At 49.4% G+C, this 14123-nt stretch overlaps 1 pseudogene; it reads left to right on the top strand.

Moving 5' to 3' along the window:
• The first annotated feature begins 1937 nt into the window (after positions 1-1937).
• Positions 1938-4505, top strand: LOC120844589 (annotated as a pseudogene).
• Positions 4506-14123: the final 9618 nt, after the last annotated feature.

The raw sequence follows: 14123 nt of genomic DNA, 5'->3' as shown, positions 1-14123 counted from the left end.
TGCCGCGCGCGCTCGCCAAGTAGGCAGCGCGCGCGTGGCCTAATGGTTATCGCGCCTGCCTCCCACACGAAAAGCTAGGGTTCGAATCCTGGAGCGACATGTCTTTTGTTTATTCCTCTAATTTAGTGTTCTGGAGAATTCGAGAGTCATGTTGCTTGTTCCAGGCCCGAATGTCCCACGCGTCGAAGTTTCTTCGCCGATTATTCCAGAAGACCACGCATGTACATAAGGGGCTCCGCGTGGCGAGCCGCAGTCAGTTTCGCCCCAGCGTTCGACTGTGCTGATACGCCGACTTCGACGCCCGCGACGCTCTGTTATTATCTTTGTACCCTTTTAGTTTTTGGCACAAGTTCGCCACATTAAACGTTTCTTTCTTTCTGTTTATTTAGTGTTCCTTTGGTCACAACCCGTGACAATATAACTGTAACGAGTCACCGAGAGCCATCACGTGGACTTCAAAAAGGTGACCCCTGCTCTTTCCTCGGGCGCGGAGTTTTCAGCGCTATTTTTCTTTTAATTTTGGTGTGGCCGAAAGAAGACAGCCCAACTTCGCTAGATATAGCCGGAGAGTCAGATTTGGGGGTTTTACGTGCCAAACCTACGACGGGCATCTGGCACGTCCCAGCGAAGGACTGAGGATTAATTTCGACCACCTGGGGATCTTTTGACGTGCAACCGAAAGCTCGGTTACACGGCGCCTTCTCCGCAATAAGCCTCCGTCATATTGCGGGCACCTCGGTCGGGATTCGAACCCGCCACCTGGGGGATCCGTAGGCCGGCGCTCTCGCCTCGGCTGCTGCTAGATATTACCGCCGGACAGAATCCAGATGTTTCAATCTTAACAACGCCTACATCGTATCTTGGCAACGGGCCACACATTCCTAATCTAGGTATATCATTTGAGTTAAAAAAACAGACTTGTGCTCGTTACTTGAAAAATGTAATGGAATACAATTACAAGTGAACAAGCGTCAAACGTAACGGATTACCGTTACAAATTACTTTCGCTGAAAAGTAACGGATTACTTTACTCGTTACGTTACAAATTACTTTCACGTTACTCTTTCCGTACACTTATCCAGAAAACAGTACTGTTATTTTTCAAAAATGTTCTGCAACACTACTTTTCATTTATTATACGCCCGTATAATCGTAGTCCTTGCAAAAAATAAAACATTGTATTTAAGAGAACGAGTGTAGGTGCGCTCCGTTTACTTGTAAGCTGACAAGGCACAGAAAGCCGCAACCACACCCGCCATCCCGCCAGCTTAGGGCCTCCAAAAATGATCCCTACAATTGCGAAGACAAAGCTAGCGGCGCGCATGTTCAGTAGCAGCGCCTACCTCCACTACCAGATTCAGAGCTAAAGAAGCGATCTACGAAAGCTCCCTGTTATTCACACGAAGAGGAAAACTTGGTTTTTACGTTACAGTATATAGCGAATGCAGAATGCAGGTGTCCCAGCTTACCTTGATGCGTTTCTGCACATTAAAGTTAATTTGTCTTGATGATAAAAATGTTTTTTTGCAAGCAAAGTATGCACTGCAACTCTAGGTCACAAAAAAGTGGTCGGTACGGGTTACTGAGAGTTCAGTGGTTTTTACTTTCATACCAATAATAGCGGAACCCAGGGGAGGGGAGGTCATAGAGAGCAAGAAAAGCGGTGGCCATCGGTGTCACAAAAAAATGGGGGATCACACCACTTTTACGCATTCTCTCTGTCTCTCTGTCAGCACTACTTAGATGGCCTAACCGCTCCCCCCCTTACGTTAACAGTTGACTGTAAAGTGAGTGGACCCCACCACCGTGTCCAGACAGGTAAGCCAAAAGAGGTATCGTCGGTACCCTCGAAGACGATGCTCTTAGCCTCGAGCCGGGTGTTTCTCAGCCGTGCCTCAAGAGTGTGCTAGAATAGAGTAGCGCTTTGATCCTGTCACTTTGATCCTGTCACCTTCCTTCAAGCTTCATTATTCGTGTCAAAAATGTTCCTCCTTCGCCTACGCCTGAGGACTCTCGGTCTCTGCCTTCGCAAGAACATCACCCACCCTGCGATACATCAGGTATTTGGCTTCTCCTCGTCGCGTTGGGCGGCGAACTACAGAGTGATGCAGATTGCAAGACAGGAGGTGTCGCAGGAGATCCTGGTGATGCAGAGGTCCCTCCCATGTCTCATGACGTCTATTTTCGGTACTAACTTCGCCACTCATCCCTCCTATGTCTTCCTCAGCAAGTCTGCCCACCTCCTCCTGGAGTCTTCTTGGAAGCTTATCATCTCCTCCGCAACCGCAGAAAAGCGAGTTAATCAGAGCCCTGGGCTGGAACCTCCTCTCAACCTCTCCGACACCACCCTTTCGGCACTTGCTGAGTCAGTTCTCTCAAGAGGCCCGAAGTTTGCCCCAGCGTATGAACCGTCGCGAATCGACCAGCTGGCTGCTGTTCACCAAGTCGCCTCAAAAATTCCTGAACCTGAACGACAGGATTTCCTCGCGACGGGTTCGCGGGTGGTGTGCAGATACGGGAGGGCTCCACCTTCAAAACTGGACTTTTTGGAGGTGGTTGACGAGCTCAGGCGCTCAGAGCTGAAACTCCTGGAGGCTGACAAGACGGGTGTGTTTGTTGTTATGACCGCCGGGGACTTCAACAACAGACTGGGTGCAGTTCTCGACAAAAACTTCACGAAAATGAAGTCCAGACCATCGGGGTCTCTCCGCACAGAGGCTAAAACTATCTGCAAAGCCAACGAGCTCACCTTTCTTCTCAACAAACTGTCAAAACCATCGGATCAGTACCTGCGGGTTTTCTTCACGGCAAAAACACACAAACAGAACACCCCTTTCAGAGGCATTGTATCCGAGAGCGGCTGCTGGCAGAGGCACCTGGCTCTCTTCCTTCAGAAACATTTGACAGCTGTCCCTCTAGATCAGCCTTTTCGGGTCGGATGTTCCCTCGAGGTTCTGCCATATCTCCGGGAGCTGCACTCAGCTGGGCCGGACGTCGCCATGTTTTCCCTCGATGTCACCGACATGTTTTACAGCCTCGACGTGGTGGTTCTGATGGATTGCATTGAACGGGCTGTCACGCAATCCGGAGTGGCCAAGTTCCAAAACTCAACTGGCATCACACTCGAGGCGTTCCTACAGCTCGTCGACGTATACCTAAGATCCACCCTTGTGGAACACCAAGGGAACATCTACAGGCAGAAGTCAGGCGTTTGCATCGGTTCCTGCTTGGCCCCTGTTCTAAGCGAATTCTACATGTCATCGGTGGACTTGGCTGTGGAGAGGGAGCTCGGCGTCGAGGCGCCGGGAACCAAGGTATTTTGGTTCGTTGACGACTACCTCGTACTCCACACAGCCGGCACCACTTCCGCCTCCATCGAGCAGGTTTTCTCAACCCACTCTCAAGGCCTCAAGTTCACCAGTGAGGACCCTTCGGACGGGGAATTGCAGTTCCTCGATCTGCGCCTGCACACCAATCCCAATGGACTCTGCTGGGGATTCCAGCAGCGGACCAAGAAGCCCGTTCTACCGTTCGGAAGCAACCACTCAAAAACTGTGAAGTCCGGAATTGTAAGATCCCTCCTTTCCTCATCCCGTACCAAATCTTGCTCCCACTTTTCTCAAACCAGCTTAACCGCCCAAATCTGTCGCCTCCGAAAGGCGGGCTATCCACGCGACCTCCTTGTGACATCCCTAAAGTCTCTAATCTCCCAGCCTCACCCCGACCGCGCCAGACCGCCTTGACCAAAAAAGTTCGCGGTAATACCTTACCACCACAGCACATCACATCGCCTGAGGGCAGCGGCCCGCCGGTATGATGTCGATGTGGCCTTATCATGCCGGTTCCGATTAGGCTCCATGTGCCGCCTCGTGAACGACCCCCAGCGCCGTTCACGAGCAGGGTGTGCAAAGAAACACAAAACACCCTTCATTTCCTGCGCAACTGGACGCGTGTACTCCATTCCCCTGTCCTGCGGCGCCGAGTATATCGGTCAAACGGGCCGCTGCGTGAATGACAGGCTGGGCGAGCACGACAGGGAAATAAAAAAAGGGGACATTGAGTCCCAGCATCCCTTTCTCCGCCATAGAGGCGCATGTTCTTCGTGTGAGCCCCGGTTTCACAACGCGCGGATCCTGGGCTCACATAGAGACCGCTACGGACGCGAGATAATTGAAGCTTACGCCATGCAGCAGGCATCTCAAAACATTTCGTCTCCCTCGCTTGTCCTTTCCGAGAGGGAGGCGGCTTATTTGCGCCCCCAACTTGCGGCCTTGACGCGGGCCCGGGGGGCCCTTGCTCCCTGACAGTGCGGTGATGCGGCGCCGCTCTGTGTCTCGAGATGACCCCTCTTCTCCTTCCCCTCCTCCTAATCTTAACGGGCTAACAACTTCCCGACTTTCTCATGCCGACCCCCCTTCTTGTCCCACTGGGCTAACAATTCCTCGCTCCTCCGCTGCCCCGATTCTCTCTCCCCCTCTCCCTCCCTTGTTTCGCTTTCTCTTTCCTTCCCCCCCTTTTTACTCCTTTCCCTCTTCCCTCTCCCTCCCTTCTGTCACTTGTCCTTTCCTTCCCCCCCTTTTTTTCTCTAGGTTCACCGATCTCGATGCCAACTTCTAATAAAGAACGCTACATGTTGTTGAAAGTCGAAAGATGTCCGTCCTTGTCCGTCCTTTCTGTTTATTCTTTCTGTTATAAGTCATGATTTTACCCCCTCGCGCCAGGTTACATCGTTTGCAACGCGAGTTGTAATCCCGTGAATCGAGGAGGTACGGACCCGCGTTTGATGTATGTGCAGGGGGCGGGAGGCGTCGAAAAAGTTGGAAAGGGCTAAAAGGTGTAAATGAAAAAAAAAATAAAAAATATGAACACGAAGAGCTTCTTCCTGCTCGGGAAAAGAAGAAAAACATGATGGGAGGCAACAGAAAGCCTGCTCGGCGTTGTCTTACTTGATCTTTGTCTTTTGTAAGTTTTTACATGCTGTGGGAATAAAAGGAGGGTAGATCACGAACCTTTACGGCCGGGGACCTGTCCGGTCAAAGGGGAAATCCGATGCCCGTCCCACCGCGCGGCCGACGGCTACCAGCGAGGGCGGTCACCGCGCCGGGTTCGGCCAACGCCATGCCAACAACGATGATCCCGGTATCAGCAGCGTTTATTGAGTACCAGGGGTCCCCAACAAGACACTGCGGTCAAGCGAGCCGCCGCGGGCACAGTGTGCCCGCATCGCCCGCCGACCTGAGAGCCAAAGGGGTAATTGCGAGCGGACTGATCGCCGGTCGGGCGAGCTCACGCCGCTACCCGTCGTCGCAGGAGTTCCGGGCCAGGGCTCTCGGCAGACGGATGTCCACAGGGTGTGGGGACGCCGACTGTCAGAGCCCGGGGAATCACTAGCGTGGAGTCATCGCCGGTCGGACGATGCTCGCGCCGCGACTCGACCCGTTGCCCGGAGTCCAATCCAGGACTCCTCGACCACACGGCCGTCCACTCGGAGGAGAGGGCCAACTCTCTCCCTTGCGCGATGTCGCTGTTCCCCCGAAATCAGGGAGACGCGCGGAGGAATGCGAGGGAGTAGGTCAGCATGGTGACGTAGCCTCTCCGACACGATACGGAGCGACCGGGCTCGAAGTCAGACGGCTTCTCCCGGAACGTCCTCGGCTTACGCCTTCTCGGGGGAGGGAAACCAGGGGCTCCCACAATGCCTTTCCCGTTTTTTTAATGATTCTAGTGACCGGTCATAAAAAACAAATCGTGTTTTCTTTTCGGCTATTCTCCTCTTCCTGATGATTTCTATTTTCGTGAACTTACTCGCTTTTTGCTGCTGAATGTATTGCTCGTATTGCTCCAGTTACAGTATTATGCTCATATTTTAAAATGTAACGAGTAATTAAAGTAATTTGTTACCAATATTTTGTAAGGAAATTACATTGCAAATTACTTCCGAAAAAAAAAAAGAAACGTGGCAATTAGAAATACTTGAAAAGTAACGGATTACAAGTAATCCGTTACTTGTTACGGAATACTTCCCAAGTCTGCTTTAAAGACATACTTCGGCCAAATTTAAAATATTCTCGTCGTGTTCAGAAATAGGCTAAATATAATCCACAATAACAGTAAATGACAGTCGCATCTTTGTATTTTAAGCCTGGTGACTGTATTTCACCTAGAAACGGTCCACTCTGGCAAGCGCTCGGAGAGCAGCCAGCTGAGAGCACGTAACGTCCGGCGCAATTGTGATGTAGCCAGTCTCGGGCCGAGCAAAGCTGCGACGAGGCTGACGTCGACAAGACGATTGCAAGCAGGCCACTCAGTTGAGACACTCATCATTGAAACCTCGACCGCTGGCGTCCACCGAGATCGAGCTAAATACGATTATAGCCCCCTCCTCTGGCGACTAGTTGAAACATGAAAGCTAATTTGTATGGCTACTGCTAGAGTTACTGAATCTTCCCAGAGTACCTAAACTCCCAGAATCAAGGTGCCAGGATGGTCGCTCAATCTTTTTTGTTTACTGTGGTTCCTTTGATCTTTAAGGAAGCATGTTTTTTAACGTAAAATCAATCGAAAAAAAATCGTTTTGTGGGCACTTTTATTGGAGATTAGTAAAAATAACAGGCGCGTAATTTAAAAAAAAAAAAAAAAAAAAATTTCAGTCAACAAGGTTTTGTGGCACAATTAATATTATTTTTATACAACCATATCTCATCCGTAATTTCGGGTAGCGCGTCCCGAACTGGGCGCGTCCTAATTTCGAAAGTAATTCGCGGCTTGTCCTCTTAGGAGACGGGTGTTTTCATCCCTGAAACCATTTCCACCGCATATGTTTCGGCGCAAATATGGCCGATTAAATCCCAACTAAAACAGTCAGAGCATTCGCTATCGAATGGGATACTTCCGAACCAATACAAGCAGCTGTGCGGTTCCCCGAGTGGCCGCTGCTAGAAAAATGGCAGTGTTGCGATCGCTATTAGCTCGGTTCTCGAGTACGGATCGGTGCCACTTTCTCAGGGCAGGCTCTATGGCAGTTTCCCAACTGAGTGGTTCTAGTAACGTTGCAAGAAGGGAATCTGGCCACCGCCATGTCTCTGCTCGTGCGGACAAGTGCGCGCAAGCACAAGGTTGCAAAAGCTACGTTCATGCGCACGCTGCACTTGAATGCATGGTGCCAATGAGGCAAAAGTTGAAGGCAAAACAAGCCTTGTCACTACCTGTCAATGCTCCTAGAAGGATATTACAAAATGATGCTTTAGCGACTGTTATACCCGGTGTCGGAACACTGTGCTAGAGGACGACGATGCTGGCACAGCAGCCACAGAACGCGCGCACACGCAGAACGCGCACACTCGCAAGCTCTCGATCTGCCGACCGGTCGCAACGGCCGGACCAGAATAAATACGAAGTATTCGGCGGTAGTCTTTCTGCCTACTCGAATACAACACTGGCGACGAGACCTGGTACGAGCCAACGAAGCCTGGACAGCCACCGCAAGCCATGCCGACCCAAGGTACCATCGAAGCGTTCTCAGGCAAGGCATGGGCGTTATGGATCGAACGCTTAGGGTTCTACTTCGTGGCTAATTCTATCACGAGCTTGGACAAGAAGCGGGCACTGCTACTCACGCTTTGCGGGCCAGAAACGTACGACATCGTTCGAGCTTTAGTGGCCCCTAGGACGCCGGGAGATATCGGGTTCGAGGAACTGGTGTCGATCCTTGGGACACACTTTGACCCTCAAGCCTCGGAGCTGTACAGTCGCTACAAGTTCCAGCGTCGGGACCAGCTAGCCGACGAGTCAATCAACAGTTACGTCGCGACTCTGAAGCAACTGGCAGCAGACTGCAATATCAGTATACCCTTGACCTCATCGATAACTGCTGCAACGACGGCATCGCAGCCATCAACGGCAGGTCAGGTCTCCGGTACAAGGGCTACGACTGGGACACCAGCAACACCTCTTTGCGACACCAGACTGCCGTTGGACATCATGCTGCGCGACAGATTTGTCTGCGGCATACGCGACGAGCTGCTGCAGCAACGTCTGTTTGCAGAAAAAGATTTGACGTTTGCAGCTGCTTTTGACATGGCAATCAGAACTGAGAGCGCACTTAAGCAACAGCAGGACATCAAGAGCAAAATCGAGCATCAGGTGAAGCAGACGGAAAAGAGGAACAAGGAGCCCTCAACACAACAGGGGCGACGTTGCTACCGGTGTACGGGACAACATGATCCGCAAGAGTGCCGTTTCAAGAACGCGGACTGCAGGTACTGCAACAAGCGCGGACATATTGAAAAAGCTTGTATTGCCAAGAAAAAGCATCAGGCAAGCAAACCGCTCAAGAAAGCGAACCAGATAATGGCATCGACAAGTTCAGAGAGCCAAATACCGCCTAATGCTGGATGCTCATTTTATGAACTTCACAAGCTGGCGCCGGACACAGCTGTTTCAAAGTTTCACGTCACACTTCGAATTGAAGGCAAACCACTGGAGTTCGAAGTTGATTCGGGTTCCGTCTGCTCACTAATTACCGAAGAGACCTTCCGAAAAACCTGGCCACGGAATCCGCCGAAACTTACGCACGACGATGTTGAACTGCGTACTTGGAGTGGCGAAGGACTGAAGCTTCTGGGATCCCTCCAAGCTACCGTCAGATTCAAGTCAAAAGACTACGTGCTTCCGCTTCTAGTGTTGAAGGGATCCGGCTGTAACCTCCTGGGCCGCGACTGGTTCCAGGCCCTACACATCAGGTTACAAGGAATCAACCAAGTGCGACAGCAGAGCACGCCGCCAGAGGTACAAGCGGTTTTACACCGCCATTCCACGGTCTTCAATGAGGACATTTCGGGATACACTGGACCCTCTGTTCACTTAGAACTAGAGGAGGGAGCAGCGCCCAAGTTCTGCAAGGCTCGTTCCGTTCCACTAGCACTGCGATCTGCAGTAACGCAAGAGCTCTTCCGACTGCAAGAGCAGGATATAATCGAGCCAGTACAACATTCGGAGTGGGCTACACCTCTAGTCCTCGTCATACATGAGTAAATTACTTTCAAAATGTAATTTAATTACAATTACAATTACTTAGCTCCAAAAGTAGTTTAACTACAATTACAATTACTACTACGCAAAAGTAGTTCATTGCAATTACAAATTACTTTTTAAAAGTAATGCAATTACTTTACAATTACTTATTTCTGAGAGTTACCCCCCACATTGGGCCATATAACTGTAAACGAGTTATATGGCCGCTGTATAAATGTCACGCATTGTACTTTCCTTTTATGAAATTTGTTAAATGGATTATAGAACTTAATAGTTTGGAGTAATGGACTCCTGCGTTCATATATTCTGAAAACATAAAAAATGGCGACAAAATTCACAGGTGCGAGGTGAATCTCCTTAGAGCTTATGCAAATGGTATCCAAGTCAAACCAAGAAAAAATAAACTTAAAAATAATACAACGAAACAAATATGCGACAGTACTGGTATCATAAAACTCACGTAAAAATGGCTAATAAGAGAAACTTGTAAACGACGTCAAACATTTAAAGGATACGACAACTTATGAAAACATTGCAGCCACGATGATTCGCTGCCTCTCCGTCTGTGGACTTGTAACATGCCGGATGTGGGTAACCGTAGCACACGAACTGTGGTCGCTTCCACAAAACTAGTGTCACAATAGCAGCAACTCTATTGCCAGAGATTCTGGGTTAATTCAGTGGACGGTAACACCCAAAAAGCTCCTGAGATAAATAATAAATTTAGGATCGTCATGTAGCTAATCATTAGGATAGCAATGATTGTATCGATGTTGTGCGTCTCATAAAGAAGGCCGATTTGAATTTAGCATGGCAAGAACAACCTCGAAAAATTCATGATACACTGCAAACGACTTTATTTTCGCGAATTTCGCGAATCGGCTACAATTCGCGAAAAAAAAAAATGTAAACACATTGGAATCTATATCACGACCGCACCGCGTCGCGAAAATTAGAATCCGCGAATTATTCCAAAACTGCGGCCTCTTGGACGCCTCGATTTTACGATTTACTTGAGCGTGTTTCAGCTGGAAGATATAGACGAGCTATTATTATTATTTTTTTATAACTGTAAGTATTATTCAAAGTAACAAGAAAGTTGCCTACCTGCAAGTGTTTCCGCAAATTGGAGGTCGCCTTTCGGTTTATTGAATTTGTTTTCAGAAACGGTCCGGAGAGTTTGCTCCTCACGATTATAGTTTTTTACATTGGTGCTAATCTGTTTAGAGAATTTTTCGCAACAAGGCCCCGGCAGCCTTTCCTTTTCCATTGTAGATAAGACTGTTGCAGCTTCTCAATGCAAAGCAGCACTGCGCGCCTCGGGGCGGTTCCACAGGCCAAGACGAGAGGACAACGCGTGGAGGGTCACGATAGAGGTGTAAAAACAAAGTGCAAGCCAAGCCCTCTATAAAAAAAGAAGCCTTCAACGAACAACAAATGCAAAAACAAGCTCCCTACAGCTACAGCCGCGATTTGTAAGTTTTGGAATCTCGTCCAATCAGGCTGACAAATGGTTGAAAGGGTTAGGTAGAGAGAACACTAAATAATGAAGATTTATACAAAAAGGTAGACGAGGATTGGGAGAAGGAAGAGCAGTGTAGCAAGAACAGTTGGAAGTAAGGCAGGGTGAGTCGTGTTAATGAGACCTGCTGCTTCTTTGCTTCTTCGCCTCGATGTTAGAGTAGCACGACTTACTGTTAGTGGTATCAACATACGAGATAGAGGAGAAGGACGTGAAAAACTCATAAAGAAAAGAGAATAATTTCATGAACAAAAAAGTTCCAAACTTGACTGAAATATGTAAGCGAATATGCTAGCGGCGAAGACGCGTAAGGAGAACCTCGAACCTCCCCGCCTCGACCGGATGATGTGATCGGAGCCAACCAGCTCGACTTCGACCTCCGATGCCCCCGTGTGGGAATGAGAAATAAGAAAGACCCCTAGAAGCAGGAGCAACAGGAAGCAAACGAGACGAAGAGTCAGATTCAACTACGACAGGAACGAAAACGGACGCGAATGTAGCCCTCATTTATCAAATTATTTCTCAAACTCTTCATTAAATCGTTTTACAGTCTATAAAATCCTTCATTCCGTTCTATCCCAGCCTCTCTTTCCCATCCCTCTTTTCCATTTTTTTTTTAGCAGGTTGGGAGACGCTCTCTCTCCTGTCGCTTTGGCTGTGCTGTCGTCTCCGTGGCCAGGGGGGAAAAGCGCCGCCGCCACAAAATCTTGCAAAAGTAATTGTAATTGTGCCTGAAATTTAGCAATTACTGACGCTAGAAAGTAATTAAAATACAATTACAATTCCTTTTAGCCAAAAGTAATTATTACAATTACAAATTACCAGGAAAGTAATTAAATTACAGTAATTTAATTACTGTAATTAAATTACTACCCAAGTATGGTCCTCGTACGTAGAAAGAGTGGAGAGATCAGACTCTGTGGAGACTGTCAACGCCGTATCAAAGAAGTACTGTCAACGCCGTATCAAAGAAGGCAGCGTGCCCACTACCAACTACAGGAGAAGTTCTGGCAAACCTGAGAGGGGGCACCGTTTTCTCGACGTTGGACCTTTGTCAAGCCTACCAACAGTTGAAAGTGTCTGAAGCCACTGCAGCTGTATTGACCATCAACACCATAAAAGGCTTGTACAAAGTGAAACGCCTGCCTTTTGGAATCTCAGCGGCACCAGCAATTTTCCAGCGTGCAATGGAAACAACCTTGGCTGACATTCAGGGCATAAGTATCTACTTGGACGATATCATCGTGAGTGGAGAGAGCCGAGAACAACATGCTGCACGCCTGGACCAAGTACTGTCCAGACTCGAAAACGCAGGCCTGCGGCTCAAGAAAGAAAAATGTCAGTTCGCAGTTCGCGAAGCCAAGTTCCTCGGGCACCGAATTGACGCAGCAGGAATTCACACAACAGATCAAAAGTGCAAGCCATTCTGGACGCGCCGGAACCGAGAGGAAAAAACGAACTGCAGGCGTTTCTGGGACTGCTGGCCTTCTACGACGGTTTCTCAGGAACAGAGCCACAGTTGCAACCGACCTCTATGGACTTCTTCAGAAGAATATCCCGTGGGAATGGAAAAACAAGCATAGGGTATCATTCCAGAAACTGAAAGAGTTGGTGAAAGAATCCACTGTTTTGGCACACTATGACGAAAACAAGCCGCTGCTGCTCTCCTGCGACGCGTCGCCCTACGGCCTGGGGGCAGTCCTTGCCCAGGAAGATGACCTAAAACGTGAAGCGCCGGTCGCCTTTGCGTCAAGGACATTGGGAGCTGCAGAAAAAAACTATTCGCAGCTAGACAAGGAAGGGTTGGCCGTCGTGTACGCAGTGTGTCATTTTCACGAGTACATTGCCGGACGACATGTCGTCATATACACTGACCACCAACCGCTCCTTGGAATCCTTGGATCGACCAAACCGATTCCACATATGTTATCTCCAAGAATGACAAGATGGTGCGTCAAGTTGAGCGCGTACGATTACACACTGGTGTACAGGCGAGGAGCATGCCACCAGAACGCTGATGCGCTCAGCCGGTTACCATTACCAGCCAAGGTAGACGAACCGTGCATACCTGGAGATGTGCTAATGCTAGCATGTTCTCCGATTTCGAATCTGTCACCAGAATGCATCGCAGAATTGACAGAGCAAGACGATATCCTGAATCGCGTCTACAGAGCCGTTCAAGAAGGAAACCTGCAAAAGTTGAAGGGCGAAGACTATCGTCAATGAGCTGTCAACAGTCAACCAATGCCTAATTCGTGGTAGAAGGATAGCAGCCCCCAGCGCATGCAGATCTCAAGTATTGAACTTATTGCACGCTGGCCACAGAGGCATGGTTACAATGAAGAGCGCTGCACGCGGCTACGTGTGGTGGCCGGGCATAGACAAGGACATCGAACGAAAGGCAAGATCCTGCGTCACTTGTCTGGAACACCAGCGATCCCCACCTCAAGTACCTGTTCCAGACTGGCATCGTGCATCCCAGCCATGGGAACTCATCCACGCTGATTTTGCCGGTCCTCTGGAAGGTAAAATGTTTTTAATTGTCGTGGACGCCTACAGCAAGTGGCTGGAGGTACGCCAAATGAAGAACATACAATCAAGTTCAGTAATCGAACAGTTTCGAAATTTATTTGCAACGTTTGGACTGCCGGAGAAGGTAGTTACAGATAATGGAACATCGTTCGTATCACAAGAGACAACCGAATTCTTTAAGGAAAACGGAGTTAAGCACAGAACAAGTGCGCCATACCATCCTGCCACCAACGGTCAGGCCGAAATAATGGTGCAAGAAACGAAGCGTGCACTGGCCAAAGACAAAACAGGAACTCTGGCATGCAGGATCGCCCGGTTTCTTTTCAAGCAGCACACCACCACAAGTGTAACTACAGGCAAGACACCAGCGATGATGATGTTCGGTCGAGAGTTAACAACTCAGATCACTCGCCTGGGTCGCCTCGAAAGCGAGAAAAAGGGGAACACGGAATAAAGGAAGGAGCAACAGTCTTTGTCGCCGAGGGGCCTCGCGGTTGGCCAAGACGTCTTTGTAAACATATTTACAGGAACACCACAGTGGATGCCAGGAACCGTCACAAAGAGAATTGGATCGCGTTCTTGGCTGGTCGCTACCGAGCGAGGTACAGTTCGACGGCACGAGGACCACATCAGCAACCGAATTGAGAAACACGCAGAATATCCGGTGGCCGAGACCTCTTCGAGGGACATTAGTGGGAAGCCGGCTCCAGGTATTCTACCGCAGTGGACTATTGCGATAAATAGTGAGCCCACAAACTTCGAACGAAATGCTCCAGGCCCAGAGACTCTTGCACATCCCGACTCAAGCATTGTGCCTGCATCATCAAGATCTCTACGCCCAAGACGGTTGCCTCAGCAACATGGTGATTCTCTCTAGGGGGAGAAGTGTTATACCCGGTGTCGGAACACTGTGCTAGAGGACGACGATGCTGGCACAGCAGCCACAGAACGCGCGCACACGCAGAACGCGCACACTCGCAAGCTCTCGATCTGCCGACCGGTCGCAACGGCCGGACCAGAATAAATACGAAGTATT

The sequence above is a fragment of the Ixodes scapularis genome, unplaced genomic scaffold (genome assembly GCF_016920785.2).
Source record: "Ixodes scapularis isolate PalLabHiFi unplaced genomic scaffold, ASM1692078v2 PGA_scaffold3__209_contigs__length_174095766, whole genome shotgun sequence".
Lineage (NCBI taxonomy): Eukaryota > Metazoa > Arthropoda > Arachnida > Ixodida > Ixodidae > Ixodes > Ixodes scapularis.
Note: the sequence above shows the minus strand (reverse complement) of the source record. Positions and strands in the feature narration are given on the sequence as shown.